Source organism: Aquarana catesbeiana, linkage group LG13 (genome assembly GCF_042186555.1).
Source record: "Aquarana catesbeiana isolate 2022-GZ linkage group LG13, ASM4218655v1, whole genome shotgun sequence".
NCBI lineage: Eukaryota > Metazoa > Chordata > Amphibia > Anura > Ranidae > Aquarana > Aquarana catesbeiana.
Window position 1 is genome coordinate 223,591,808 of NC_133336.1, and position 6,658 is coordinate 223,598,465.

The window sequence follows — 6,658 nt, forward strand, 5'->3', positions numbered from 1 at the left end:
TTGTATTTTGTATATGCAAGTCCCTGTACAGCAGAGCTCAGACTGGGGGAGGGAGAAGCAGCACAGGGATCCCAGCACGCTGATAGGAGAATAGAGCAGAGTGGCACAGAGATGAGATCATCAGTCTGCTGATTCTCCATTCACTGTCCAATCACAGGTTGGACAAGTGTTTTAAATTTTTTTTATACAATTGATTCTGTATGTATGGACTCTGCACAGTACTACTTCTCTTCTCCTGTATGTCGGGTGTAATTCTCGGTATCTGTTCTTATTCTGTATGTATGGACTCTGCACAGTACTACTTCTCTTCTCCTGTATGTCGGGTGTAATTCTCGGTATCTGTTCTTATTCTGTATGTATGGACTCTGCACAGTACTACTTCTCTTGTCCTGTATGTCGGGTGTAATTCTCGGTATCTGTTCTTATTCTGTATGTATGGACTCTGCACAGTACTACTTCTCTTGTCCTGTATGTCGGGTGTAATTCTCAGTATCTGTTCTTATTCTGTATGTATGGACTCTGCACAGTACTACTTCTCTTGTCCTGTATGTCGGGTGTAATTCTCGGTATCTGTTCTTATTCTGTATGTATGGACTCTGCACAATACTACTTCTCTTGTCCTGTATGTCGGGTGTAATTCTCGGTATCTGTTCTTATTCTGTATGTATGGACTCTGCACAGTACTACTTCTCTTGTCCTGTATGTCGGGTGTAATTCTCGGTATCTGTTCTTATTCTGTATGTATGGACTCTGCACAGTACTACTTCTCTTGTCCTGTATGTCGGGTGTAATTCTCGGTATCTGTTCTTATTCTGTATGTATGGACTCTGCACAGTACTACTTCTCTTGTCCTGTATGTCGGGTGTAATTCTCGGTATCTGTTCTTATTCTGTATGTATGGACTCTGCACAGTACTACTTCTCTTGTCCTGTATGTCGGGTGTAATTCTCGGTATCTGTTCTTATTCTGTATGTATGGACTCTGCACAGTACTACTTCTCTTGTCCTGTATGTCGGGTGTAATTCTCAGTATCTGTTCTTATTCTGTATGTATGGACTCTGCACAGTACTACTTCTCTTGTCCTGTATGTCGGGTGTAATTCTCGGTATCTGTTCTTATTCTGTATGTATGGACTCTGCACAGTACTACTTCTCTTGTCCTGTATGTCAGGTGTAGTTCTCGGTATCTGTGGCTCTGGGTGATGGAGGATGTAGGTGGTGGAAATCATGACATAACCGTCTCTGGTTGTCTCCTCCTCTATAGATAACACCTGCGCCATTTACACAATTTGAATGGTAAATGTTGACATTCGATGTGAAGTGAAGCGGAACGTTTCTGTGAACAGAGGGGGCCGGGTCTACTAAACTGTGTTACACCCATCCATGAGAAACCAGTCCCAGTCTCCATCTGTCTGTATTAAACATCACAATGGGGGGGGGAATTTACACTGGAGAGGGCAATACCTGGTGAAGCTCAGCATAGTAACCAATCGGCTTCCGGGTTTTATTGTCAAAGCTTCATTGAACAAGCTGAAGTTAGAAGCTGATTGGCTGCCATGCAGAGCTGCACCAGATTTTGTACTCTCCAGTTTTAGTAAATCTCCCTCAGTGTGTCTTATTTTATATGTATGGACTCTGCACAGTACTACTTCTCCTGGTCATCATACTGGTTGCAGTCTTCCTTGTTTTTAGTGCTTTTTCTTGCTGTAAAAACATTTGTAACTGGGTAATTTTTACGTGGGTTCAGCTGTGCGGGGTAATTCTGGATGTGGTCGAATGTGTGGGGTAATTATTGCAGGTGGTTGGGTGCGTGAGGCAATTTGGCATGGTTAGATGTGTGGGGCAATTATCAGACATGATCGGGTAATTGTTGGATGTGTGGGGTAGTTATTGGATGCGATTGGATATGGTCGGATGAGCAGCATAATTATTAGATGCAGTTGGATGTGTGGGGTAATTATTAGACGTGGTCAGAGGTGCGGGGTAATTATTGGGCATGGTTGGGTGTGTGGGGTCATTGTTAGATTTGGTGGATGTTTTGGGATGTGTGCGGTCATTATTGGGCATGGCTGGATGTGTGGTGTCATTATTGGGCAAGGTTGGATGTGTGGGGTCATCATTGGGCAAGGTTGGATGTATGGGGTCATCATTGGGCACGGTTGGATGTGTGGGGTTATTCTTGGGCACGGTTGGATGTGCGCGGTCGTTATTGGGCACGGTTGGATGTGTGGGGTCATCATTGGGCAAGGTTGGATGTGTGGGGTCATCGTTGGGTATGGTTGGATGTGTGGGGTCATCATTGGTTATACTTGGATGTGTGGGGTCATCATTGGGCAAGGTTGGATGTATGGGGTCATCATTGGGCACGGTTGGATGTGTGGGGTTATTCTTGGGCACGGTTGGATGTGCGCGGTCGTTATTGGGCACGGTTGGATGTGTGGGGTCATCATTGGGCAAGGTTGGATGCGTGGGGTCATCGTTGGGTATGGTTGGATGTGTGGGGTCATCATTGGTTATACTTGGATGTGTGGGGTCATCATTGGTTATAGTTGGATGTGTGGGGTCATTATTGGACATGGTTGGATGTGTAGGCTCAGTTCTGGACATGGTTGGATGTGTTGGGTCATTATTGGGGACAGTCAGATGTTAATTAATGGATGCGATTAGATGTTTGGGGTATTTATTGTACATGGTCGGATGTGTGGGATAATCAATGTACACAGTTGAATGTGTAGGGTAATTATTGGGCTTGGTTGGCTTGGAAGTGTGGGGCAATTATTGTACATTGTCAGATGTGGGGGGTAATTACTGGACACAGTCGAATGTATGAAGTAATTATTGGACATGGTCCGACTTGCAGAGCAATTATTGGACACAGTCGGATGTGTGGGGTAATTATTACACACAGTCAGATGTGTGGGTTAATTAGTGGACATGGTTGGGTGTGTGGGGTAATTATTAAACACGGTCAATAAGTGGGGTAATTAATGGACTCGGTGGTCGGATGTGTGGAGTAATTATTGGACAGGGTTGGGTGTGTGGGGCCAATTATTTGACATGTTTAGATGTGTGGGGTATTTATTGTATGCAGCTAGATGTGTGGGGTAATTATTGGACATGGTTGGGTGTGTGGGGTATTTATTGTACACAGTTGGATGTAAGGGGCAGTTATTGGACACGGTCAGATGTGTAGGTTAATTATTGGATACGGTTGGATGTGTGGGGTAATTATTGGACACAGTTGGATGTATGGGATAATTATTGGACATGGTTGGATGTGTGGGGCAATTATTGTACAAGGTCAGATGTGGGGGGTAATTATTGGACAGGGTTGGATGTATGGGGTAATTATTGGACACGGTTGGATATGTGGGGTAATTATTGGACATGGTAGGGTGTGTGGGGTAATTATTGGACATGGTTGGATGTGTGGGGTAATTATTGGACACGGTCGAATATATGGAGTAATTATTGGACACGGTTGGATATGTGGGGAAATTATTTGACATGACAGGGTGCAAGGGGGTAATTATTGTACATGGTTGGGTGTGTGGGGTAATTATTGGACACGGTCAGATGTGTGAGGTAATTATTGGACATGGTAGGGTGTGTGGGGTAATTATTGCACATGGTTGGATGTGTGGGGTAATTATTTGACATGGAAGGATGCGAGGGGGTAATTATTGTACATGTTAGATATGTGGGGTAGTTATTGGACGTGGTCTGATGTATGGAGTAATTATTGGACACGGTTGGATATGTGGGGTAATTATTAGACATGGCAGGGTGCGAGGGGGTAATTATTGTACATGGTTGGGTGTGTGGGGTAATTATTGGACGCGGTCAGATGTGTGAGGTAATTGGACACGGTCGGATGTATGGGGTGATTATTGGACATGGTTGGATACGTGGGGTAGTTATTGGATGTGGTCTGATAAGTGGGGTATTTATTGTACACAGTTGGTGTGGACAGTTGAGCGGAGATGGCCGGTTAATGTTCAGAGATCGGGACTCTGGGGGGAGCTCCACCATCAGCGGCTCTTCTCTCTCACTCTCATTAATCCGGGTTAGGCGTCCGTGGAGGCTCTCTCCCGGTGATTATATTATTCCACAGCGCCTCGTTTCCTCGTTGATGGCTCGGAATATGCCGGAACGGCGCAGAACGTTTAATAAACAATCAGACGGCTGTAACTGCAGCAAACGGACATTATTTTAAAGGGTTATTCCACTCAAAATGTTGATATTTCTGTATTTTTGGTGGATGCTGGAGGGTTGAGGCCGCTGACATTTTCTTTTCAGAGGTGGCAACACTCCAGAAGCTGGATGGATAGCAAAGACCTGAGATGATTCCAGCTGGTAACCTGCCACCTGCCACCTGTCCTCCTCCTCACCCCACCTCTTCTGCTGTGCGTGCCGTCCTAAAACAACACTACACAACAAGGGATTACTTCACTAACCGACCCACAACCAGCCATTGATCGCGTTTCCCACGTTACGAGCCGAGTCCCTGCCCTCCAGGGATTGCTCTACAAACCTTGGAAAACGAGGAAATTTGATTGTTTAATTGAAAGCGACCATAATGATGTAACATATATTAGAGATGTTTCCATAGAAAGTTCTTAGGTTCATTCCGGGCCCCATGTGCTGGGATCAAGAGTCTCAAGATGTACTGCGGTCCAACCCCTTAGTCTCTTAGTGGTTTTCCTTATGGTTCATCTGCCTCGACCCTTGATGGTGCAACCACCTCAACCCTCTCTGGTTCCCCTTAAAGTCCATTTGCCTCATCCATCGGCGGTTCAGCTGTCCTAACCTTCAGGGGTGCTCTTTATCATCCTTCTGTGGTGACCCTGGGTGGTGCAACCTGATTAACCCTCAGTGTTTCTCCTTACCATCCATCTGCCTTGATCCTAGGTGTTCCAACTGCTCCAACCCTCAGAGTTCCACCTTATGGTTCATCTGTATTGATCCCCAGTGGTCCAACTGCCCCAGCCCTGAGTGGTTCAACTTTATTGACCCTCAGTGTTCCTCTTCATCTGCCTTGATCCTCGGTGGTCCAACTGCCAAAACCCTCAGTGTTCCTCCTCAGTTGATCTGCCTTAACCTTTGGTGGTGCAACCACCTCAGTCCTCCCTGGACCCCCTTACAGTCCATTCTTATAGACTCCCAGGTGGCAACAATTGGCCCTGTTGTAGCTCTTGCCCACCATAGAGTGTAGTTGCCCACCATAGAGTGTAGCTGCCCACCTTGGAGTATTCCCTCCTTTTAGAGATCTATGGAGAAAAAATTGGGCAAATTACTGCGCTAAACCCAAATGTGACAAAAAAAGCTGCCAACACTGAAACAAAGTCCCATCCAAATGTGAAAAAACAAAGTGTAGCTCTAAATATAACAATATGACAGCAATGAACTGAAACAATAAATATGTGAAAACATCTAAACATGTACTATATGTATTATATGTATTATATATTATCCACTCCTCAGCAGTAGGGATCCAGCCGCAGTTCCGCGATTCATGCAGCTCTCTAGAAAACATGGAACCTCCACCCAATAGGGGAGCCGTCTGAAGGCCGATGGTAAATGCGGGATAGGCTCAATCAAACCAGGCTAGGAATAAGAAAAAAAATGGAGAAACTCCATATGGTGCAGGTCAAAAAGCGGAGAGGTTAAATTCTTAAAAGTATATCTGTATTTCACATAAACCGATTCATCCTGTTCACACATGTGAACATTGGACTCGCACTCTGCGTGTTTATAATACACGTTTATATGTTTTCACGTATTTATTGTTTCAGTTCATTGTTGTCATATTGTTATATTTAGCGCTACACTTTGGTTTTTAGAGATCTATTACCAGAAATAAGAGAACTATGGCCATTTGATGATCCAACACTCGTGTTCTGCTTTTTAGTTTTTCGTTTCCATGTTCGATCTCATTTTATGTGTTTTTGGTATATTCTAAGAGAACTTCCTCGCTGTGTCTGGGGGGGAAATATCGGTTAGCGCAATGGTTTCGTCTATGGAGAACATGCGGGCTGACAAAGGGGAACCAGTTCAAGGAAGCAAATGACTCTTGTAAACAGAATTACAACACGGCGGGTGGCAGACCACAGTCTGTGCCAAAATGAACATTTTGAAGGTTACAAACTATCAGATAAGAGCAGAAGATGTTTCCTCCTATAAGCAGACCTTTCATCACTAAACGAACGTCTCGAATATTCTCCTCTTCCCCTCCTTTTATACGATCGTAGGTTCTCATTTCCACCAAATGAATATTTTCCCTCATTCCTCACCTAGGTTAAAGTGATGCAGTGACGTGTGCCTCCCGTAGTGTACAGCCTCGTGCATGTAGGCACTTGGGGCTGTTTTAATATAAAGTTTAGGTGTGGCCACCAGTGCTGCATACAGCCACCTGTAGACTGACACCACTGTTTGTACGCCAGTATCTGCTTAGCATGTGAACAAGACGGTACACCCCTGGGCGCAGACGGGGATGAAAACCTGGTTTTCACGCTCATTCATCGTTTATTAATTCTCAGTGCTGCTGATCTCCTGCAGCCACTTCCCATCTAAACGCACTCCGGCGATGGCTGCACGGCATTTCTCAGGGCGGGTTTCCTGATGGTGACAACGGTGGACCATGTCGGTGTCATGCGTGT